Source organism: Aptenodytes patagonicus, chromosome 1, assembly GCF_965638725.1.
Source record: "Aptenodytes patagonicus chromosome 1, bAptPat1.pri.cur, whole genome shotgun sequence".
Classification (NCBI taxonomy): Eukaryota; Metazoa; Chordata; class Aves; order Sphenisciformes; family Spheniscidae; genus Aptenodytes; species Aptenodytes patagonicus.
The window spans coordinates 182,601,864-182,627,989 of NC_134949.1; the positions used below are offsets into that span (position 1 = coordinate 182,601,864).

Genomic DNA, 26,126 nt, shown 5'->3' on the forward strand with positions numbered 1-26,126 from the left:
AGCACTTGAGCCGTCTGTCTTGGAGAGTGTTAGAGTAGTCCAAAATAAAGCCAGAGACTGAGTTTAAGAAGCAAGTAGTGTGGACAACCTTAACCCCTGACCTTCTTTGTATGGCTGTGTATATGGCCAAAGGGACCATGAGTGTGGCTGCAAACGTAACTTGGTGGTTAGGACATTCTTTTGGAAGAAAAGGACTGAAGTCCAGTCCCTGGTGTACTGAATATTTTGATGTAGATCGGTAACTAGAGCAGTGGTTTGAACTTAGGACTCCATATGCTTTGGGCAGTGCCTAGGTAAGCAAGCAGTAGAGTCGTGTTCATTCTTACATTGCTTTGCTCTTGGCAGAGGAACTAATCAGGGGAACAGGTTTAACAAAAGGTTAAATCCAGGTTTAACCTGGATTTTCTTCACAGGTAGAAGGTGAAATGACTAAAACACATTCCTGAATTATCTAGTTGTGACTGAATTTCCTCAGATAGCAGAGGGAAAAGAAACTTCTCCTACATGTCAAGGTAGTTTTGTAGATAATTGGAAAATTTCATCACCATCACCACTGTCCACCTGTGACAAAAACAGAAGTGGGGCCAGCAGGTCGAGGGAGGTGATTCTCCCCCTCTACTCCACTCTTGTGGGACCCCACCTGGAGTACTGCATCCAGCTCTGGGGTCCCCAGCATAGGAAAGACATGGACCTGTTAGAGTAGGTCCAGAGGAGGGCCACAAAAATGATCAGAGGGCTGGAACACCTCTAGTATGAAGAAAAGTTGAGAGAGTTGAGGTTGTTCAGCCTGGAGAAGAGAAAGCTCCAGTGAGACCTTGTTGTGGCCTTTCAATACTCAAAGGGTGCTTACAAGAAAGACGGAGAGAGACATTTTACCAAGGGCTGTAGTAACAGGACAAGGGACAACGGTTTTAAACTGAAAGAGGGTAGGTTTAGATTGGACATAAGGAAGAAATTTTTTATGCTGAGGGTAGTGAGACACTGGAGCAGGTTGCCCAGAGAAGTTGTAGATGTCCCATCATTGGAAGTGTTCAAGGTCACGTTGGATGGGGCTTTAAGCAACCTGATCTAGTGAAAGCTTCCCCTGCCCTTGACAGGGGGGTTGAACTAGATGTTCTTTAAAGGTCCCTTCCAACCCAAACCATTCTATGAACTTGTGTTTAGTCATTTAAAAGAAGATCATAAGTACCTCTCTGCTGCAGAGTGATCAGGACTGCCAGAAGTATTTATTCAATGTCCAGGAAAACTTCAGTTGTCTTCCTGTCTGAAGTGTGGCACTGCTGTTCTCAGAAAGGGTGGATTTAAGCTACAAACTTTTCATGCCATTTTAGATCCCTCTCAATTTACATAATTTTCAGTCTAGGCACCTAAATTAAATATGTTATGGTCGGACTACCTAACACAAGGTGGTAATTCCACTTAGGTGGAAGAAGACTATGTTAAGTTTCATGTGAGTTTTGAGTATGGTGTCATTGTAATACCCAAGTTCCTTCTGAGGACTTAAGAAACCTTATTTTTTGTACCTAAATAAGTAATAAAAAGCCATAAACAGATCCCAGAATCCAAGCCTGTCTTTCAATGAGTCTACATACTTCCACTTTAGAGCTAAGATATTTCTAATAAAACTACTTGAAGGGCTTACAGGAGAAAAAATGTGTCTTATTGCTAAACTAGTTACCTACACAAAGCTAATTAAAACTCTTTAACAGATCTTAATTGGGATGTAAATTGCACTTCACCGCGACTTAAGTGGTATACAGTGTTGGGTCAAGACCTCTACCTGAAAGTGAATGTCATCATATAGAGCAGATCCTTACCATGCTTGCAGCATGATAAAACTCCTTGGAAACCAAAAGAATCAGGTCCTGTTGTATATAACTGTGCTGACTTTTGCTAATTAAATTCCTAATCAATAATTCTTCATCACTGAATCCTGAGTCTAAGGCAGTTTTCTTAAAAGTTCCTTCCGTCCAATGTATGTAAACCAAAGCAAATTACTAATAGATGTAGAATAAGATTAAAACAGTATTTCGGACAAAAGAGAACATAGGTTTTTCTTTGATGTTAGTTTAAGGAGTAATATCTCTTGATAACAGTTTGACCGTACTCAAGGAATTTGATGTCTGTATCTTTGTTTTCTAAGAATTATGATATTATTTAGGATCAAAGAAAAATAGAAATCTGATTTTTTTTTTTGAAGTTGCTGTTGTGTAATATCCATTCTAGCTTCTAATGATATTCAAGTACATAGTGAGATCTACTACTCTAATAACCCACATATAATATCCTTCCTAAGAACTACGTGACAAAAGGCATTTGTAATTATATTTACTTCTGAAAGATTATGGTTTATAGTTAAACCAAGAGAGGCATCCTGTCATTTTCAGAACCCGTTAAATGTGACAGAATCTATTTTTCTGCCAACTTGTGAAGACCAGGCAGAGAGCAAATTTGCTGTGGTCAGCTAAGTGTAACCACTGAGCAGGAAAGTGAATTTAATAATGCATTATTGTTCTTCACTGAAGGTGAACTGTTACAGTGCCTTTGTTATAGCAGACTTTGCCTCTGCTTAGGTTTCCAGATGCCGTGCAGATTACCTGATTAAAATCTCTAATGCATGATAAAATGTTCCATGTACGCTTTTATATTAACATAAATGCATCAGTTTTTGAGGAGTCTGACACTAAAGCTAATTGGAAATATTTACTACTCCATTATATGGTGTATATTACAAATAAGAATTTATTATATGTAGAATAAATGATAAGCAACTGGGAATTCACAAGGCTTATAACTACGCTATGGTTTGGGGGGGGGGTTAATATAATGAGAGCAAATCTCAAGAGGTTTATGATGGCACCTCAAACTCCTGAGCTGATGTTGGACGTTGCCCTTCTGTTTTCATTTTTATTTCACACAGTAATTCAACCAAAAGAGAAAATATTCCTCCTGGCCAAATGCTGTTCTTTTCTTGGCTGTCTCCTGTCGTCCTTTCAGCACTTTCAGCTCTTTACGTTTTCTAGCTTCCTCCTGCTTTTCTTTACATTTTGTCCTTTTTTTGGTTATCCTATCAACTTCCAATTAAAATTTAAAGCATGATAATTTGCTTGTCACCAACAAGCTGAATTCTCTTCTTTTCCTAAGTGAATAGAAGTAAAATCAGCATGGGTTCATATTATTTAAAATTCTTACCTATGTGTCCAAAAGACATTTTGTAATAATTAAATGCTACAAAAATTTTTTTGAGGAGAGAAACACACATTATATGTACAGACCTGGGTTTAACTCTCCAATCTGTCACTGCCACTGTCACCCCTCTGTCAGTGTTTCTGTAAGCTGTTCGAGTCACATCTTCATCTGTAGCATCCGCTTTTGTACTGGTGAGAAATTTACTTTATCATTTTCTTAAAATTTGTGAGCTTCACATGGAGGGCATTAAGAGTAAAATATAGTTCTATATGCATACAAATGGACAGTATAACAGGCACTGTGTTCAGTAGAGGCTGTGTATTGGAATATAGGTGTATGGGAAATGGATTTTAGCAGAACGGTACAAGAGATATGTCCAGAGCCCACACCTGTTGTGCAGTTAATTCAGGTGAAGCTGTAATGATTAATGCAAGCAAAAGAAGCCCCCCCCCCCCCCCCTTTTCTTTCTTTAAGAAGAACCACTGAACAAAGTTCTGTATTACTTTCCCTTTTACTGCTTTAAAGGACCTACGTATATATACTTAATATATCTACATTTATAATTATGTTTTGTGTTCAGGAGAGTTAATGTTGTGGATATCTGCATTGACTATGGAGATAGAATCGCTACTACTTACTTTTTGAAGTATATCTACATCTTGAAAAATGAACTTGAGAATCAGAACTGATGAGCAATGTCCCCCATGACTAGAGATCTTGTCTTCTGCAGCGAGAGAGCGAGCTGGATCAGAGATTTCAAATAATTGTAAGGACAGACACTGTTTAAACTACAGTTGTCAACAGCAAACTTTATTGGAAAGAAAGAGAGGGAGGTTTTCCTTTCACCTTTGTCATACATGTGAATATCACAATGGGCCAAACAGAGCAGAGGCTCAGGAGACTGAAGGGAGGGGGGATTAATAAAAGGAGCAATTGGATTAGAATTGGACTTTGGCAGGGAATGGTGGATGAGAAGCTGATAGATTTTGACTTGTTATTAAATTAGAAAAAGGAAATAGATAATTTCATAGCGGAATCAGCTTTTCTTTCCGTGTAGTCTTTTATCCACTTCTTTTGCAAAGTATTTATGAAATGAATTTTGTTCCTCATAAAAAACTGTGCAACTTTAAAGGACTTAGAGGAGAAAAGAATTGTCTGATAATTGTTAAACTGGGAGGTCTAATTACCTCCACAGTTAATTAAAACTCTTTAACTGCCCTCTTGGTGTGACAATGATACTTTCTCCTTTCTAAATGAAAGTGTAAAGGTTAAACAAAGCGGCAATCTAGCAAACAGCCTACTAGAATTTGTAATCTGACCCTGAGATCTACTGTTTACTTTGCAGAAATTACAGTGCTGGAGTGTAAAACAGGTGCAGAACACTTGATACTGTTGCCCACTGTTATACAAATGACTTGCTTTTTACTAGGCACGTAGAATTTCCTGCATTTCCTAGAAAACTCCAGAAACCCTAGATTAACAAAGTGGAAAAACTCAGTCTGTTTCTTGGCCGTGACCTTGGCAGTGAGACAAAAGGAGATTGGCAATGTAAGATATTTGTTGTACACAGGAGAAAAGACTCACCACTGGAGCCCTGCAGATATAGCTAAAATGCCTTAAACAATTGTCAAAGTTATCACTAGTAATAGGGACATTTCAGCACTTGGTAACCTAGGACAAATAGATAGTTATTTTGCCAAAGCTACATTATATTATTTTAACTTTTTTTTTAAAAAAAAACCACTTTATTATTGGTCATTTTGCAAATAATATGGAACAATTCTTTTCCCACAATTTTTTTTTTTTTTGCTGAGCATATTTCTAACCAGTTCAACATTCAGAAAATTACTACTAGAAATAATGGGTATCGGACATCTTTGAGCACAGAAAAGTTCTGAATACAGTGCAGGAGCTTACAGTATATGCCTTGTGATAGAAGGCATGTATATTGATCATCTTAATAGGAGATACTTACAGAAGTCAGCATGTGTGAAATCTAACCAATCACATCCTGGGTCAGGTTAAGGACATATATATATATATATATATATATGAATTTAGAAATTCAGCTGGCCAATGTAGTTACGCATTTTTTTCTCAACAAACAAGACTCAGATTTCCTGCAACCAATGATTTCAATCGAGAGCTAAGATTTAATACTGTTCAAATGGAGGAATTTAAAAAAACAAACCTGTATAGCAAAGGTTTGTTTAAAGAGGTTTATCTTAGATTATAATTCTGGTTTAAAACCAGCCTCCCACATATCTCTTCTATGTGAAGAATTTTTAGGAAAGTATTTAGCTCTATGCTGTAAGTTTAGCCTACCCTCTCCACATACTGAACTTAAAGTATGCAGAAGTGTTTTCTCCCCTGTGTCTGGAGTGTCTGCCTTCTGGTTTTCCTGACATGAGGATCTGCATCTGGCACCTTTTTTATCTGTGATTAGAAACAAAAAAGGGATTTAAAACTTTGTTCAACAAAGATCTGCTCAAATACAGACTTTTTTTTGAATGAAAAGTTATGTTTTCGTCTGCATGCAATTTTTGCAGTTCAAACAAAATAGCTACATATGTTCCGTTTGTAGCAGTCTGATTTGTGGGACAGTGAAAGCATGTCCATTTTCCATTGTATGTACTCATAAAAATACAACTTCAATGACTTTTTAGCTGCATTTTCAAGGCACGTTTCTCCTTTGTTACATAGCAAAGCCTCAGTGTAACAGGCCATAAATTCTGCTAAATAAAAGAGAGCTAGGGACTGAGCTTAAGCACTGAATCCTTGATTGTCCATACTGCTTAATTGTTAGCTTTTAGCCTGGCTCTGTTTTGCCTGCTACAATTAGCTTCCTCCAAAACACATCTGCTCTAGAAAGTACTAGCACTAAATAATGTGGACACAAGAAAATCTTACTTTGCCGCATGGTCAGAGATCAAATCGCAGCCCTTTTGTTTAGCACTATGACATCCAAACACAAGGGAATAATGTTTGTTTCAGGAAAGGATATTGGGCCATGACTTTATTAACAGAACATTTTATTTACAGCAAAATAGTATCTATGATCCTGTCATCTTTAGGATTGCAGTCCCTGCTATGCTTGCTTTCATTTCATATCAAAAATGTTTAAGACCCACATTGCAAATCTGCAGACTCCCTTTCTTTATACAACTTACGATTTCAAGTAATTGGATTTCTTTCAAATTGAAGTTTTCTAACCACATACCATCGTACATTTCCCAGACTTTCGGTGGATTTCTTGCAAAATGTTTGATCGGGGTTTGTCCACTCATTTCACCTTAAGAGAGTCCTACCGTATGAAACTTGAAGGTTAGCACTACAGATACTCTCTTGTACCCAATTATTACCCATTAGAAAACAGTTGCTGAAGCCAGTCAATAGCTTTGCTACCCGAAGTTATACTAACAAGTGGAATTTTTGTTTTTACGCTTTAGCTTTAGCAAGTCCTTAGCCTGTCATCCCCAGGTTGCGCTTGATGCATTTGTGCAGAATGTCAGTCATATAAGATTTCTGTTTCAGCTACTTGCCAAGGTGGGTTGTATGAAATGTAAGGGGAAATTTGCACAGAATCTGAATAATTGTGTTCCTTGGTTGCCTGTTTCTAAACAGAAATGTCAGTTATTGGTTCTCAACTTATGTTCTGATTTTTTCATCAGAAATATGGCATGGGAAACCTTTCCATTTGTTCCATTAGGCACTCTGTTATTCTTTAACCATTGTAACTTTTGAGGTGGAAGAATCAAGGTAATATATTAATTATTTACTTTGAAAAACAGTGAATGGAGATAATTCTTATGCTTAAAGTCAATATAAGTTTTGAACAATAATTATTTTTGAAATTCTTTGTAAATATTAAAAATTATGTTCTACCTTATTTAAAAGACATAAAAATAAACTACGTATTTCCTAATTGGCCTATAAGAGCTGTAGGTCTCAACACCATTGGAAAACCATAATCTACAGTAAGAAATGTTTGTATAACCAAGACTGCCATATTTTTACTTTCACTGCTACTACTCCCTTTTCCCTTTCTGCATCAGTTCTCAACAGCCATCCATGAGTCTACATAAACAATCCAAACAGGAATTATGGTACAAGCCTATGTTAGACCATCATCCCAATAGTTTGTATGATAATCTCTAGTATCACTGTCCTTGCTTCTAGGAGCTGAATTATGTGTCAGTGCTTCTGAGCACTGATTAAAATGATGTAACACAGTAAATAAGTAGATACAACTTGATCCCATGTATTTAACCCTTACAAATAGTTGTGATTAAGAATAGAATTCATAGCTGAAACCCAAAAGTATGCTGAACAGTATTTAATAGCAGATAGGTACAGAAATAAAAGAACTTTTTTATTTTGTCCTATACATTTCCAGAGTGATTATAGCATTACAGAATTCTACTACAACTTTTTGTGGGTTTTTTTTTTCTCTTTTCTGTTTTGGATTATTTAACATTAAATTTTTATAATTAAAATCTTAAAGAACTAAGATGAGGGTGTGTTCATTTATAACTAATTTTATTTAATTTACTTGATTCAATTTAAAAGATAAAGCTGGGTGGCTAATGAAATTTTCAGTTTAATTTGTGCACTAAATAGTAACAGGTAGGAAACAATTATGTAAAATTTTAATTGGAATTTACAGGGGGAATGAGGATTTAGTCAAATTAACATTGGTTTAACCTAAAATGTTTTTGATTATTTTTTAATTTTATAAGGATACATTTTTCAGTTAAGTTACTGCTTTAAAAATGATAACTATCTTAATTAATTTAAATGAAAAAATCATTGTCCAAAAAACCCCAAACCTTTCCAGAACTGTCTTCAAAACAGCAAAGAAAAATCAAATCATTGCTTATACTTTTGTTTCTTCCATTTTATTTACTCAGCTGAACACATTAACTGGATTAACAAACAATTTTTACTCCATTTCTTGCATTACCCTTCAGTGCAGAATCAAGAAATTTTTGGTGACTTCACTGTCAAGAAAGTAACACACTTTTTCAAAAGCAGATTTTTTATTCATTGGCATTTCAGCATGATTATCTTTCTTAAGTTATACACTGGTTTTCCCCATAGCTACAATCCCAGATTAGTACACTACATCAAATGTTGACAAAAGACTCTGCAGCAGCATAATGTTAGTACTAGTTCATTCATTGTGCATTGGACTGAGAATTAGAATTTAATTCTTGTTTTGAGTGGGAGGAGAAAAGTGGAAGAGGAATTGGAATATTTACCATTTTGGAATCAGAAAGTTACGGTGACAATTTCTTTTTTTTTTTTTTCCCCCATTTTTCCTAATAAACTGAATTCTAATTACATTTGCTGAATACTTAAATGAAGGAGAAGAATGAACAAAAGCTTTTAAAGCAGATGATGCCAGTCATGTTTTTCTTTTGATTTGGTTTGCATTTTATGTGGTTTGTTCTTTCAGTTATTGTATGTTTAGCCAACCATCAGCCCCATCCTGAAAGTCAACAATAATAAAAATGTAAATCATCATCAAAAGCATGCCTTGCAGTGAGAGAACATTTCAAAGATTGTTTATCAGTTGTTCATTTTCTCCTGTCAGATGTTGAAATCTTTTACTTCCCATCATATTGCACAGAAATGCAGTTTTACTGATAGTGTCTACTTGTAGCTAAGCTGGGAAAAAGTCAAAATTTCATTTTGTAAAAGCAGTTATCACACAGAGTACTGCAGACCCAGGTTATTGGTCCTTATTTAGCAAGCTTACAGATAAGATGTCTAATTTCCTGGCCAACCTTTTTGTATGTGTGTATGTGTGTGTAAGAGTGTGTACGTATGTGTGTGGGCCCTTTAAAATATATAATATTAATAAAAAATACCCTATACAGCTTTTTCACTTACAGTATACAGATACAGAAATAAAGTAAACACCCGCCGTGAAGTCACTGTGAAAAAATAAGATTTTAATTATTAAATTAACTGTTAATATTATGTTACAGTATTTTTAAATGCCGCATAAAAATTTAATTAGAAATACGAGATGTGTGGACTATCTGACTTAACATTGAGCACAATCTAATACAGACTCAATCAAGTTCTTCTGCTGTTGATTTAAGTTTGAAAAATTTCCATATCTGAATTAGAGCTGTTCTGAAAAAATGTAGGGAGAAAAGGTACGTTAACCATTTTAATACAGACTTCTGTAGTAGAAAATGTGCAGTATAATAGAGGTTTGTCTACTATCTTTCCATAGATGGCTTCTCTGATATATTAAAATAATACTCCTGTTTTCAACTAAAGGAAACCTATACCAACATTTTTTCTTAACCTTTGAAAATACTAAAAATACTGAATAGTAAAAAATAACATATTTTGATATCATCTTGGTCAGGTGCAGTGAAGGAATAGTTAAAAGACCTGTTTAGTCTATCTGAGGGAAAAATCTGAAGTCACGAAGAATTATTTTAAGAACTCTGTCTGTAATTGTTTTTTACATAACACATGAACAGCTGCTTAGTTGTCCTCCTGATTTGGGGTGTTTTTTTTCTTTTCCACTTTGTTTATAGCTCCTACTTTTGAAAGAAATGCAGCCACTGTAACGAAGTTGTTAGGGAGGTAGGAGAATGACTTATTAGTGGAACTTTAGAACAAGTAGACCTAGGTTTGATCCCAGCAATTTTTTCTGAAAGCAGAATTATGAAAACAGAATCTCATGCAAGAATTGCAGGTCTGTTTAATTGCATCTACTTTCATTATGCACTTTCATTATGTGTTTTGCTGTTCACTACAGTGTTTCACAGAAGAGCAAGTATATCCTACCCTGCACATCAGGTACATTCTGTAATTTCAGCTGCAGTTGAAGCTAACACAAGTGGAAAAATAATTTTGTGGATGATTTTCTCTGCACTTAAAATTTTTCTCTGAATCTATACTCCCTTCTTAGCACAGCGAAATGAAACCTGGATTACTATTAATACTCAACTCATTTCATAACACAAACATGGCTCCACAAATATAATAATCACCACAGAAATTAAATGGCAGTTAGAAAAATATAGGTAGCTACTATATTGCCAGGACAGATGAAATTCATACCTGAGTTCCAAGCTCTTTGCCTGAACCTAAGTTCTTGCATTTTATTTTTATGCTTCAATGAGTTGCTTTTCATAATTAAACAACTATCTGTAGAGCTGTTCTTTATGTGTTTATTAAAGATTGTCTAACTCATTTCCTGTTGACACAAAATTGTTTGAGTGGCAAAGTAACTGTTTTAAATAGCTGACATCCAAGAAAACAAAGGGGACTGTTAAGTGGGTTAAGTTTGCTCGTGTATTTCACGGGGAATTTTTAAACTGTAATCTTTACTTGAAGTGAATTACTATTGTGCAGTGTTTTAACTCCTTTAAAAATAACATCCATTTTAGTGCATTTTAAAAGTCTGAACTCTGTAAGCATTATCTATGCCCATGAACATCTGTCTAAAGTGGCATAATTCCAAAGATACTGCAGAAGTTAAGGTTCAGTTGGTAATTTTGTCTATTGTTTAGGTAGCACCAATTTCGTAAGGCCTGAACTTAATCACTGCTATTATTCAGTTTCTCTCTCTTTTCATTTTCTTTTTGGGAAAGAGAATAAAAAAAAAACAACACCCACCCAACAATATTGTTTAATTCCCTGAAAACGAAGCTAAAAGCCCTCTACACAATACCAAATCTAAAACGAGAACTAGAAATTTTATGAATTCCATATATACTCTTTCAAACTTGAACGTTTCAGTTATTAACTATTCCCAACTTCAGCTTTGGTGAGCTCATTTTAAAAGAAGTAGCCTTTATCTCATGATGTAAATTAAATAGCTGTTGTCAGGTCTATTAAACAGAGTATTATTTTATTTACCCCACAGCTGATAATAGAGTCACACAATTCACTCTAGACTGGTCTTCCCGTAAGTTATAGCTGTGGTGTCTTCAAAGGGATAAAAAAAGTCATATCCTTTACTTCTCAGCTTATTTTCATCATTACATATATTCCTATGCTATAATAAATCACATGAAATACTTTTTGTAGCTACAGGGCTCAAGGAGTATCTTCTGTGCTTGATATTTATTTGAGCTCCAGAAATATAAATATGTCTAAATCTTGCTGAATGAGGATCTATGTTGTACACTAATACAACAGTGTTTAGACATGTTTGGAGTTTGAGAAATGTAATTAAATAACCCAAATGCAGTCATACTATATGCATAGTCTCAAACATGTGTATGTTTGATATGAAATACAGCATCCAGAATATCCAGCTCAGTAAACTATGAAAGGTAAGTGAACATCCTGAAGGCCTGACCTCACCATATGACATGGGAGAGGAAAAAATACTCATCTTCTTAAGCAATTAAAGAGCGGTTTGCGGGACAAACCCTGACTACTGCAGCCAGTTTGTAGCCTATACCTAACCAGATGGTGGGCTACGTTGCTGGAGAATTCTCTGTTGAATAGTGGGACTGATTCTGTTCTCACTGATTTCACAGTTTCCTTGATGCAGAGTGGAGGAACAGAAAGCCAAAGTAGCCTTGGTTTTCATTTAATTTCTATCTAATTTCTTCCTGTTTATTCTACTAGGAGGAAAGAGATAAAAAGTAAAGATTTCTTAAGTAAATAGATACTGAGAACCAGGATTAAATTTAGAGGAAGACCCTCGGCACCTTATTGGGTCCTCCCACATAACAGCTCTGCTTCACCAAACAGTCGTGATGACAGGTTTGGAGATCTTGGAAGAACAGATCTTGGAAAGCAGCCATATTTTTGGCAAAGTATCTGTGCATGCGATTAATTGATTTCTAGACCTGTTGGTGTGCTTCCATCATACTATTCCCAACTCAGAGTTTTAGTTTCATATTCTCCTCCTTACCTTGATGCGTGTGTGTGATAACATTGCTCATTCACACTCTTCAACTTCAAACTGTAGCATCTATTTCAGTTTAGTTCAGTCTAAACGTGTAGGGTTACACAGACAGTGGATGGAGCAGGAAATGCAGTTCCACAAGGTTTTATATGCCTTCAAACCTGCTCTCAAAGGTTTTAAAGGATTGTTCTGCTTGGTTTTCCCTATGAGATCAGCACGTAGATTTTGGAAAATGTTTGTTTTACAACTTGTGACCACAAAAAAGACCTCTGCTAGGGTAACCTTGTATAATGTGAGGGAACTTCACAGGGCTGTTCTGTTTCTTCAGCGCAGGATGGTGTGGTTTATGTTCAAATGGATTGGACCAAAGGTGGAGAATGGTGGAATAGCTAGTGAGAATAGCGAAAGGACAGGAGGAAGTGGACAGAAATTGAGATACAGGAAATTCCATTTAAACATAGGAAAAGACTTCTTTACTGTGAGGGTGGTGAAGAGAGGTGGTGGAATCTCTCTCCGCAGAGGTTTTCAAAACCCAACTGGACTTAGTCTTGAGTTGGGGCAGGACTAGGTGGTCTCCAGAGGTGCCTTCCAACCTCAACCATCCTGTGAGTCTGTAAATCAGTAAGGAAATGGTATCAAGATTTTCCTCTGTTATTTTTCAACTGTAACATGACCTGAAGAAAAGCAGTGAATAAATGAGATGCTTGCTTCATTTTGCTGTGTTCTTATGGGAGAAGAAAAACAAAAACATTTATCTGAGAACACAAGGCACATTTAGTCTCGTATTTTCATATTCCCAAACACTCCAGTCTTGTTTCCTGTGTTTTGGGATCCATGTGCCATGGTTTGCTCTCTATGTATGGTTAAGGAATCATATAATTCATTTTATATAGCACTGATAATGCAGACCATTTGTATTCTCAAAAGTTTTTTTAGAAGCCTTTTTTATTATTATTTTTTAAATAAAATCCCCTGAAAGAAAAGCACATCTAGAAAATGAATTGATTACATAGCTACCCTGGCAACCTTTTTCACACCCTAGTTAGCCATAAATGTTTTCTTTTTAGAACTCTTTGTCTTTTAAATCTGGTTAACAGAATATCTATTTTTTTTACACAGAACTTACTTTACTAAAGCTGCAGAGACTTTAAAAAGTTTGAAAGTCTCAGAAAGATCTCAACATGGAAGGGTTTTCTTTAATAGTGCTTCATAAACTTGAATGCTTTTAAGTGTAAGTCAATATCTTCTCAAAGTAGCATGAATCTAAAACATTCAAGGTTATTAAAGTTTTATCAACAAAACAAATCAGAGGCTGAAAAATTATAATTACCGTTGAGGTATTAATTTGAATAAGTGTATTCAGTTATAACTATTCACACATAAATCAGAAGTCATAACTGCATTGGAATCAGTGTATACAATTTATCAAAATCTTTTGCAATATTTATCTTCTTAAAAAGTGGCAAACACATGTTTCAGAGTCTGTAATGAACCATTGTTGAAACAGATTTCTGACAGAGCTATATAATTGTGGACCAGTAATCATAACTGCAAATGCGAGGAAATGTTTTTTTTTTCCCTGACAACTCAGGCACTGGGTGGCTATCATGGATTTTCAGATGATGACTTATTTACCAACTGAACAGGGGAGTTATGTGCCATGTAAATAATACAGAAGTAACAGGTTTGAAAATCTGAGCTCACATTCTACCTGCATTAAAACCAATTGGGCTTTTTTTTTTTTTTTTTCTGCTTGTAGTTTTTTTGGACTGTGGTGTTTTGGATTTGAAGTTTTTCCAGCCCCCAGCATCTGAACAGACCCGTATCAGATGTGATATTTGTAAAGCACAACAGCACATTTCTTTACCCCAGTACTTAATCTACTTGCAGACTTTAATTGAAAAAGGTTGGATTATTGTTTTTCATTTAAAGCTTTCATCAGCTTTTAAAATTGATAGTGCCTATATTCACAAGGGATTAAGGAAGAAAATAAGTATACATTTTCACAGCCTTTAAATCACATAATTTGCCACTGAAATTAATGTGTATCATCTTGAATTATTATTTGATCTTATACATAAGTGCTCTGCTATTTAAAAAGAGTCTTAATAACAAATCTACCAAAGGCAGTTCAAAGCCCTTTTATCTTTTTTTTTTCATTAGTATCTCCCATTTTCATTTCATTGCTTTTGTTCCTTACCACCTTCTTCATCCAGAAAAATAAGTAACAGCCAGTGTCGCTTTTGAAATGGAAAAATGGTTTCAAATCACTGGCAAAGCTTAATGACTTCTGACTGCTGAGATATGTTAATTTAAGCCAGACCAAATGTTCCTCAGCTGCAAATATTTGGTGTTGTTCACTGGGAACTGGCAAGATTTATGAGGGCCCAGTGGCAAAGGCTCTCCGCTCACATGCCTCACATTACAATTGTTTCACATGTTAGATGATAAAAGGCTGTTTGAAAAAAAAGAAAAAAAAAAAGAAAAAAGGGGGGGAGAGGAAGGAAAAGAATCAACTTTTCACAGAAAATGTTTATAGGCCCAAAGAGGATGAGGACTTAGAAAGACAGCTATGCTTTTTTTCTGTCAGTGAATCTTCTCAAAGAACCATTTAACTGCTGAATTAATGTGGTATTCTCATGCCAATCTGCATTCTTTTTGCCCTCTCAAAACATCAAAATCCATGTGACTGGATGGTTCAAAGCACTGGTAATGGAGCATAGAGGACTTTATTTTTTTTTTTATTTTATTTTTTTTTTTTACTTCTAGGTGGCCAGTCCAAACCTACTGCAAACTGGTAGTGGCCAAAAGTTATTAACCTTTGGCTCTTTGGTTATTTTGAGAAATGAAGTTAGTGATCTCAGTTCAGTAATGAGTAGACAGGTATCTACATCATAAATACCACAGTAACTTATGCTGGTAGACACTCTTGATAGGGGAATCTTACAGAGATAGGGCAGAGACCAAACTGTCCTCTGGGAGAAGGCACCTGCACGACTAGCACATCAATAGGAAAAATCTGTGGAAGCATTCCCTGCCATTCTGGATATTAGTTTGTAAGACTGTAAGTTGGGAAGCATTCAGTCTGTCGTAATTCAACAATAACAGCAATGAAAAAAAGCAGAGGGAACGGGGCATTATACAAGTTATGTTCAGAAATTTCATTTTTTCATATAAGCTTAAAGGGAAACTTTTACCCTCTTTATTAATTAAAAGAAAAATGAATTCCTGACTGGCTTACATTTACTCTTTAATTTGTAAGTGACTGTGAAATTTGAGGGTCTTATTGTTTTCCTAAATGTTCTAATAGGATTAGATCTTTTTTTCTTTCTGAAAGCAGAAGCCAAAAACTACTACTAGCATTTCTTGGTGTGCAGAGAAAAGAATGAATGCCTTCTCTGCTGGGTTAAACAACACATTGCCTATAGCCCTTCTCCTACCCACACTTAAAACCTTTGAGGCAAATACAGTTTTGCTTTCCAAGTCTGTCTAGGGTTGTTATTGTCGAAAGCCTAATTGCTGCTTTCATGCAGACAGCTAACCTCAGCATTAGAGCTACTGGCTTACCACTGCTGGTAGTGCTTTAATGCTTTACCATTGCTTTTTTGTACCCCATTCCTTCTAGTACCTGATAGAACAAGTAAGTTCTCCCAAAATTCACAGGGAGGAAAGGTACAGCAGCTTTACTCATGCTGGATCAAATCACACCCCCCAAAAACCAAACAAAAATCCTGCAGCGTATGTCCGTGGAAGTCTTAGGGGCATCCTAAGCTGAGTGAGCATCAGTGTGAATTCATTCAAACTTTACGGTATGGATGTTTGCAATCAGAATAGATTAACCCTGATTATACAAATCAGCTACAGTGAAGGTCTACTAAGCACAGAAATGACTGCTCTAATGATTATAAGGTGATAACTCCTGGGCGGTATTCAGGGTTTCCACTGAAGGTAGTGGGAGCTGTGAGGGCTAAGTGCATTCCTAGCATTTCGAACAGGAAAGAGAAATGCTTCTGCAGGGGTCAAAATGCCCCCTTGAGTGTTAAGAAAGGATTTTCACTTTTTCAAATGTACATAATGGTTCTCAGAGACAAGAGAAATATCTTGAAATAAATAAGCCAAATGGTGGGTTTTTTAAAAAAATATTTATTAACTAAAATATGGAAAACTATGATGTTCCTATTTGCATTTAGGCTGAAACTGTTGTTCCTTAGGGAAAAAAATACGCCATGTATTTGTGCTAAATACTTTAATTATGCCCTTCACTGGGATAAAAGGAAAAAAAGCTGACAGCCAGCAAAAGAAAAAAATCCAAATTCTTTTCTTGCATTAAATATGACACAGATTGTAAAAAGCAATATTTTTACCCTTGAAACGTTTAGAAGTATTGACATTCTGTCCACTCAATTGTCAGCTTGTCTTTAGAGATAGAGCTTCCAGGTTCTTAGCATTTAGTAAACTGACACTGATCTCTATTCTTCTTTAAACTGGTATACAATTCTTGGCTTAAAAAAACCTCCGTGATACCACGAAAGGTTATTCTTGCTGTGGACACTTTAAAAATTCTGTGCTATCCTTATGGCTGTTTTCCCGATCTTCCAAATTTGTATTATTAAATAAGCCTTATTAGTTTTACTTTAAGTCTCAACAAAGCTTGAAAAGGGATTTGGGAATATTATGGGCTACTGTCCCCGGGGGGGACGTGTAGAAGTTTTAGCTTGTGCTACTGGAAGGAAGATCCTCGGTGCCTCAGAGCCGGTGAGGAAGGGGAAGCAGCGCGACCTACGCGGAGGTAGAGCAAAGAGCTGGTGGAGTTAGAGGCAGACCTGGGAGGCAAGGACTGTCTTTACAAGTTCTTTGGTTAATTCAGTGGGAATTCATGTATGTTAATTGGGCAACACAAAATCAGCTTCACGAATCTGAGGGTCCAGCTTTGTGTGCTTAAAACCAAAGTCGGTGTCAGAGCCTGCCTTCCTTACCCGAGCAAAACTCTGGTGGAATTTAAATAAATAGTAAACATAAAAAACTGAAAAAACCCCGATTTGCTTCTTTGTGTATCAAATAGTTATATAAACAAAATTAGCTGCATGTTAATAAAGGCTAAAGCAAGAAAAAGTATAACATTGTGAAAGAAATTGCCAAGCCTTCCTAGCAGAAGCAATGGCATTGCTTGATTTCTCTGCCATTATTCGTATTGCTATGTTTACTTTAGAGTGCTAGAGAAGTCCCTTATGATTTAAATAAAGTTTTTCATGTTTTACTTCTATTGGCATGCATATTCTTCAGGGATAAAATATCTGTTAAATTTCTCTGTTTTCTTTCACTCCTGCTTAAATGATGAAGCATGATTTGTGGTATTTAACGTAATCAGAGTATCATTAATTTTCTGCTAAAATGTTTCTGCATATGGACATGCAAAATAAGTATCTACCGTGCCATCAGTTGGTTAAAGAATCAAAATGAGGATGACAGTGTTTTTCTAAAGAAGATTTCTCTGAATCTTTCCACCCACAGGCTCTGTTGAAGGCAGTAAATAGTCCATTTTTGTTAATGAAGCTTCACTCATACAGCTGGGATTGTTTAATATTTTACGAGTGTTACTTTGTTTTGCTCTCAACGATCTCAGGCAGTTAAGGATTTATGAATCGTGTTTTTCTCAGCCCATCTGCGGTTTCCTATCTTCCCTGGCCTTGAGAATATGTTTAAATTTATTAAAGCGAAGCAAAGGCTCATTATTTCAAAGGAGAGCCAAAGTGACACAGTGAATTGGTTATTAATGGAAAGGCACTGCCATAGGGCGATTGAAATTTAATGATATCCTACAAGAAAAAAATGAGGGTGTCACTTTCCAAAAAGTCATGCTAAATGCCAGCCTTTTTAAGGTCCTGCCGCTAATTTTATGCCTGCGCACAGTAATGTTTTCAAAAGCGTTTAGGAAACACGGACCAGTGACTGTACTGATTATCCTTTTCACCTTCTCGCCTGTTCCAAATGGGTTTGTGCAGTGAGCGATTTAATCTCTAAATATAGGGAACGTTAAAAAAAATAACATTGCTGTTTTTCACAAGCTAAGGGCCTTTTGCAATCCTCCAGAGATGGACTTGCAAATATGCTATCTCCATATGCTCACAGTAAGCTCTCAAACTGGCTCATCACCAAAAAAAAAAAAGAAAACAAAAAACTTCAATCACTTTATTTCTTCTGCTTTTCTGTCATTCAAGAGGTGTTTCATGTACACAGAGTACATTTATCAAAATTTAAGTCACACGTGATTAGAGCATACCTAGGAAATTTGGAAATTTCTCCATTTTCTCTCGATTGGACTACATTTTGTTTCAGAAGGCAGTCCTTGTTTCCTGAAATGCCTTCCACCTGTTTCTGGATTGTCCTTAGTTTATAATATAATGTTCATATAGACTTTGTCACTATTTTTTCTCAGTTAGAAAGACAAGGTGTGCAATTTCCTGGCAAAATCCAGTGTATTCTTCCCAAGTGAATGTTGAGGCTTGGTGGTTTTTTTTTTAATTTGAGCTGGGTATAATTCTCAGACCACAGAGACCCAAAAATGTGGTCCTTAAGTGACTGTTGAAAGAGTTCCAGGTGGAAGAGGGAGATGAGGGGAGAAGGGGAAATACCTGTATTAGGACTACAGGATCAGGCTGATAGAAACTTGTTGATGATGCTGGTGCTCAGTGGAGTATTATTGTTTAATGTTCCAGTGCTAGTGATAACTATATGGTTCCTTCTAGTTACGTGTTTCAACACATGATTTACTACAACTATAACCATGTTTAAGCGCAATTGAGGAACGCGGATTGTGGATAAATCATGGATAACACAAGGTCTGTGTAAATGTCTGGACAGAAAATAGCTTGTGATAACCATGTCAAAAAAGCAGGCTTTACATTAGACACCTAACAATGTTAGATGACTGCTCCTTTGTAAAAGCAGAAGAACTGACGAAGGATTCTCATGCCATGACAACAAAGCTGCTATGGCTACACAAGCTATTGTGTGACCTTCCTCAGTTCTCAGCCATCGGGATGAAGAATCTCCTTTAGTACTTCCCCATTGCCGTTCTCCTAAGATATCAGCTCCCCCAGAAAGCATACAAATACACAGCAAAGCGAAAAGGGGTAGTAGCATAAAGGGATATTTGGTATCAATCATCCTCAGTTAATACAGAAATGGTAGAAGTCAGTGGTGGAAAAGACACGCTAGGTCACCTAGTTCATCTCCCTGCTGGTGCGGGAAATGTTCCCGACATATATTTTCTAGTGCCCTGTCCAGTCTAGTTTAAATACCTGATGCAACTCATTTATATTTATATTGTAATTTTCTTACAAACATAAATATAAAACCAAACTCCAGACGTTGCCCTTGACAGGCACATTAGTAACAAATCATCTTCTAACCTTGCTTATGGTAAATTTCCAACCATCTGCTGACAGGTAAACAGAAATTTCTTTTTTTTTTTTTTTTTTTTTAAACTCTCAGAATACTTTCAGTTCCCAGCCTCAACAAATGAAATAAACTCCCCCCCCCCCAATTATAAAATGACAGCACCATGTTGTTTCTAAGGGGAGAAATGTTACCCTTTCTGGAGGCGTGCATCTGACAAGCATCCCCTGCATGTGGTCCTGCCCCTCCTACACATAGGATAACCTGTGGTCTTAAACATACCATCTGCCATCTGCATGCCATAGAGGTGGAGGCAGCCTGAGGACAATAAAGACTGGTAGCCATCTCCCTACTTCTTAAATTTTAACAGCCCTTAAAAAAAACCAAAGAATTATTGCCAAATTTTGAACTCTTTCGCCTATAGAGCACAATCCTGAGGTGAGAGATTCAGTTTTGTTCAGTCTATAGAAAAGTTGCAGCGGGGAAGAGTTACTTGCAGAGCGGGGCCAGGCTAGGTGAAGTGAGTCGTGGCGAGCGTCGTTTCTGAGGAGAAGGTAGCAGACGTCGTTTCACACGCCTCGGTCTTGGGTCCGTGAGCGGGCGCTGGTAACGTCATCTGTTCTACGGGAAGCAAAGGCTGCTTCTCGATGTTTGGAAACCACTCGGTGAGAGGTCCTTGCTCTGTGATTAACACCAGGAGATGGAGGGGTTAGAAGGAAGGGTCAGCTTCTGTGAGGTGCTAAGTGTCTTCTTCTCTGGCTTAAATCACTGAGAAAGAAGGCTCTTCAAACTGGGTGCAAGAGTTATTGTAGCCGGCACCATGCCTTCACAGGGACTTTCTGTTGTCCGGGGTGAGGGGGCAGAAGAGTCAGAAAATCAGGTCGATAAGACCAGCAAATACTGTGTAAACTGAAGCCCTGATAGGATTTGCATACAATTTTAAAGAGCACAGGGAGAAATGGCGCCTCAGGGGCCTGCAACTTCGGTTTCTCTGAGCTTCCTGTTTTAACTATAAACTTATCATCCTATAACCTTTCTAACAAAGACATAAACACTTCAGCTACATATATTTTGATTGTTTCATGACAGTTTACTGGAGGCTTAGCAATGACAGATTTCTTCATTGTCTTTTTGCCAAAATTTGTCCTTTAAGTCATTTTTGTTGACTGCCCCTTTTAGCAGCTCACCTCACAATGAGAGAGGAGACAATTAATGGGAGGGTGATTTATCACTGCCAAAAACTGTCAAGGACTTCTGTTGTAGCTGGAGAAAAAGCAATTTCACATTATGGCATTTCATTCCGAATACATTGTATTTACAGCTCACAGTTTTATTTTCAGAGCCTATTATCAGGTGAAACAGTTGCATCTGAAATGTTGTTTGTGACATAGGTGACCTGTTAGGATTTGATAAGTATTTACGCCAGAGCACAAGGGGCTCACACATCTGCTGTTGGCAGAAGCAATGGAAAAAAATAACCTGGAAATGAGGCGTTTGATTTTTCTGGTTCCTACACTCGAGCATCTGTTGCTATAATTAAGTGGCATTCAGTAATTGCAGAGCAATGGTGAAATAAACATATGCATTCTTGCCAGCTTTTAGGATTTGGTGTCCTTACAGTAGGAGAGACAAGCAAAGTGACTTCAGCAAGAACAAAGGGTTCTGTAACAAAGTTTAACAATTAACTTTCCTATTGCATAGAGAGGAATTTTACAAGGAAAAAGAAATAGAGGGAGGAAAAAAAAAATTAAATTGGCCGGTAGCTTTCGTACATTTAAACTGATCACTGGAAGAGGTAAAGCAGGATACTGGACTGGGAACATGTTAACACTTTCCTGTTGAACGTACATGACTGCCTTGGGGTTGTGTTTAGAAACTAAAAATTGAGCATGCAATGCTGACTAAAAAAATGAGCATGCAAGAAATGTATTATACAGAGAGAGTTTCTAACGCAATGTACTACTTGAGGGAGTTGAGCAGAAGATCTCTGCGAGGGGCCCTGCTGCCTTTGTTTACGCACCAGTTGTGGTGTAAATGAAAACAGAACCTGGTGGTCAGTATTAGTTAAGAACATTGGTTAAAACAAGCTTTTTTAATGAATCATTTATAAGGCATTAGTTAAACAGTCAAACGTTCCATGTTCTGTGGTGAGATTCAGTATACTTTTTAAAAATTATTCTTTAGAAGTAGAATGAACTGGGGATATATAATTTTTTCTGAGAGAGGATTTAAGTCAGAGCACTGTCTCATCTGATCAGAAGTTTTGTGATTGTCATGGTTTTTGTCATTTAAGAACAGGCTGTCCAACAAGTTATTTCAATAACCATCCTTGTACTAAAAATAAAAATAAAAATGGATAATTGAATAGCAGTACCCATGTAACCTAACAGATATGTGGCAGATGTAGCATGTTATAAATTCTGGGAACCTAAGAATAGAAAAGTGTGTCTGGCTCTTGCTGTCTGTCGAGGCCAATAAAGAGTGAGCATGAAAAAGAACTATTAGTATTGTTTGAGGAGGCCATTCTTATATATGCTTTGGCAGTTTCTCTTGCGTGATCTGGAGCAAGTTTTGCATTAACTGTGTGCCTGCCTTTTTGGCTGGTGGAGTAAGGAAGAGGAACCACTGTGCAGTGGGCAGAAAAAATTGCAGTAAGTATCTTGAATATATAAATGGATACATACATGCATGCATGCATACATACACATTCATATATATTCACATACATATATGCAGAGAGAGAAAAAGACATGTAAAATGAATAAAAGAGAAAAAATCTTGTTTACTGGAGATGGGACAGGGTTGAAAAGTGAAAATAGCTGATAGTTTTTTCTTCACTTGCCATCACTTACACTCATTTCTACATGGCCATAGCAAGCCATAGCAAGCCATAACAAGTCAGTCAGAGCTTTAAAGGACTGGAATAGCATGGGATCAGGGTCTATATTTTAGCCAGATGTGAATGTCAGGTTGCTTTTCTCACTTTACTGTTCGGATAGTGAAACTGAATTTGTTAATTAATTTTGTTTGTAAATATGAATATTTTGAGGGTAGGTATAGCTTTCTAAACTGATAGATTATTATTTTTAGCTGCATTAATTAAATCTGATGCTAATATCAGTAGCTATATTATTATTATTATTATTATTACTACTACTACTACTATTATTATTATTTCCATGGTATAATACTAAAAAAAAAAAAAAGAATCTAGTCAGACTTGAGAACATTGTTGTATAAGAGTCTGATTCTACTAAACTTCATACATTGATAAACCTGCTTAACTCCTTTTTTATTCTGCAAGGGAGCTCTTGGATTTTGATGTTGTTTTGGGAGTCCTCATGGAGCAATGTTTCTGAACTAGGTGAGAGTCAGGAGACTTTGATTGTGTTTCAGGCTTTGCCAATGACCTGGTGTGTGACTTTGGGCAAAGCACTTCACCTCTTTGTGCCTCTCTTTCCCTCTGTGCTTATTTACAGCTGAGTTCTTTGAGGAAGGAGTTACCTCTCAAGCGTTTGCACAGGACTTTGATTTCCTTTTTGAGCCCTAGGCACTAAAAATAAGTATTCTCACATTAAGTATTTCATTGAGCAATGTTGGAAGCTTTCTATTTTTGATGGAGGCGAGCCCACGGACAGTGGCTGTGAGCCTACTCCTGCCATCCTTGCATTGGCTTCTGTTTCTGAGCCATTTGAGTAGGGAATGCAGCATTAGGACCTCTTATAATCAACATTCTTTTGCCAGCATCCATTCTCAGCCTATTAAAAGAAAAAAGATAGTTGTGAGAATTCTGTCAATAGTGAAAGATCTATTATGTTGTCCACTAAAAACTTAGTAGAGGCTATAGGAGTGATTTTAATTGAGATTTTTACAACCGTTTGATAACACTGTTTTGATCACCGTATTTAGGGCTGGATTCCAACAGTGGACATAAAACCTCTGACTAATCCACTGAGTCACCCAGTCCCTGTCATATATTGCTTAATGGTCCATGCTGCCAGGAATTATAATAGCTTTCTAGTAATAATTTTTTTTAGAAGAAACTTTATGGGCACAAAGTCTTATATAAGTTTAAAACTCAGATTTTAAAAAAGGCAATCAAAGAAAACTTACTAGAGCTATGCTAAACTGCAGAATTTTCTTTTTTATTTACAATAAGTGTATAGATTCTTAAATCACATGTACTATAAGTTAATGACTAATATTCTAACTTTGGTTGGTTAATGTTTGCAGGGCACTTACAGATGCTAGAATAATCTCTAATGTTTTTGCTCAATCTGCTCTGGAGATGGATGAAATAAATAGTTTAAACTAATTAATGTAACACCAGCTGTTACAAGTGCTTGGCAGACGTCTGTGAGTTTTGATGGGCAGAGAGCGGCTGTTGTACTTGACTTTATTTTAGTACAATGTTGATCACAGTGTAAGCTGGAATAAATGACGAGCCAAAGGAAGGAACAGAGGATGAATTCTGTGTAATGCAAAATAAATATTGCCCTTTTTCTGAAAATATTTTTTGAGGTCGAGGGAGAGTTATAGTGGACTTTTATTAAGTCATAAGTGCAGTGACAGCATCTGTGCTAACCATGCTCAATATTAACATGCTTTACAAAAGCTGCAAAAATATATAGGCATCTGTGAAAATTCACATTGCTTTTAGATTCCAAAAAGTCTTAAGGCTTAATATGAGCACTTTGACTGCATATTTTATTTCTACCTAGTAATTGCTGCTAGAAAGAAGAGATGTTTAAGACAGGTAGAGAAATAATGAGTATTAGTTCTAGAAAGTTAATATGTTTGCAAAGACTAAGTTGGATTTCAGTGCTATTTGTATGCATGTGATTGATTGTAATACATGTTTTTTATTTATTTATTTTGCACTCTAAAAATGAGCATGACTGCAAAAACTTTCAAGGTGCAAAACAGTTATATCAAACTGAACTTAGTATTTTGTGCTGTAGCCTTAATTTACCAGTTCCTGGTCAAAAAACACCACAAAGCCAAAAATATATTTCTGATGAGAATTCATTGTTTCCATGCGATTTAATAAGTTAAAATATCCAAGTAACTTCTCTTTTAAAGTTGGAAGATAGAATAATTGTGCTGTGACAGGGAAACGATGGCTGCTATCTCTCTATGTGCCAACATTAAGATAACAGTGTCATTGTACAGATTGTTACCCTGTGAATATGTCTAATAAGTTATTATAGCGTGCTGAGCAGATGGCAAGTGTGCTCCTGAAAGAATTGATAGATGGGATATGATGTCATCAGTGAGATGACAAGGTTCACAAGGTACTTGACCTCCAAGAATAAGTCCTAACTGGTTAGAATTCTAAATGGTGAACTTTTGTGACACTGGCTAAATGGGAAATATGTGCAATTTGTATTTCTTTATGGTAGTGTTTACCCTCTTCACTGAACTCCACATAATGGGATTTGGTCCCTGAAGACTTGGAGATATTGTTGGAAGGTTTCACCCTGTAACCTTCAGAGGATTTCAAATACAAATCTATACATCTAAAGTTTAACAAAATCCCACCGAATGGTATTTATGAAGTCAGCTTCATATCTTTTCTTTCTTTATATGTATGTACTTATAAAGAATTTAATTAAGATGCTCAATTACTTTAACATGTTCTCCCAAAAGAGAAAACTGCTGAGTCAGTGAGAAAGTACAAAGCATAAAATTACAGTTTATACTTTTGTAAGAATGTGTTTAAAATTGTGGGTTATTCTAACATGAGAAGGATCTTAACAGTGTACTAATAATTTTAGTTATGACTAGATTCTCCATCTCTAAACTGTATTAAACAAATAAGTATTTGATCTATCGATTGATCGATCGATCTATCTATCTAGGTATCTTCCTTTTTATTCTGTTCCACATTATATAGTGGGATCTATGCTGTTGAAACACAGGCTTCTGAAATAGTCCTCTTAGTTCTTGGCATGATTCATGAAATGAGGAAGGTGCATGTGAAAGCCTCAAGAGGGAGAATCTAGCTGCTAAAGTTTAGGCACTATCAGCTGCATCTGGTAGACATGTACCTTCTCTTCTTTGTTGTATGGAGAATTTAGGTCCCTTATTTAGAGAGTACTGCTTCCCTGGCAGTCTGGATAACCTAGGCAGAGGGATTCTACCCTTCGTCTCTTTTAGGCATTCCGTAAACCCCACCGATCACAAAGTGAGCTCTGCATGTGTATTTTTATGAGCAATTATGGAGATAGACAAATCCTTCAAAATCCAGAATTTAAAGTTTGTACCTATACATTGTAAATTAGAAACAGAAGCAGGACACACAAAAGGCAATATATAGAGAATATATCAAAAAAGAACAACTGAAACAAAGGGGATAAATGAATACTAAAGATATATACTATGCTTTTCCTGCAATGAAAGTCAGAGGCAAAGAGTTTGGGGTCATGTTTCTTAACCCCTGAAATTAATAAAGCTTTTTTTTTCCCATTGATTTAGCTGTATTTGGCTATGATCAAAAGCAGGAAGATAGGAGGAAGAGGCATGAGCATAGTAGTTAGCCTTTTTTAATCTTTAATAGAATACTCATGGTTTCTTAAAATGCTTATTGTTATTTGGCTCCTTTGAAATGAGGAGATATATTCCTTGTGGAAAACTCTTCCATATT

At 36.3% G+C, this 26,126-nt stretch overlaps 1 protein-coding gene and 1 long non-coding RNA gene across 10 annotated transcripts in view; one reads left to right on the plus strand and one right to left on the minus strand.

Moving 5' to 3' along the window:
• The window catches only part of LOC143173052 (uncharacterized), a 21,071-nt gene extending 17,044 nt beyond the window's left edge, over positions 1 to 4,027 (minus strand). The window contains exons 1-2 of one of the 2 annotated variants that reach the window (XR_012997457.1): positions 3,828 to 4,027; positions 3,276 to 3,377 (exon numbers count right to left, since the gene is read on the minus strand). This is a non-coding gene — a long non-coding RNA (uncharacterized LOC143173052). The remainder of the gene's footprint in view (positions 1 to 3,275; positions 3,378 to 3,827) is intronic. The other variant, XR_012997459.1, reaches the window with a different exon arrangement.
• The window catches only part of DACH1 (dachshund family transcription factor 1), a 369,496-nt gene that overhangs the window by 277,537 nt on the left and 65,833 nt on the right, over positions 1 to 26,126 (plus strand). The gene's annotated exons all lie outside the window — the stretch shown is intronic.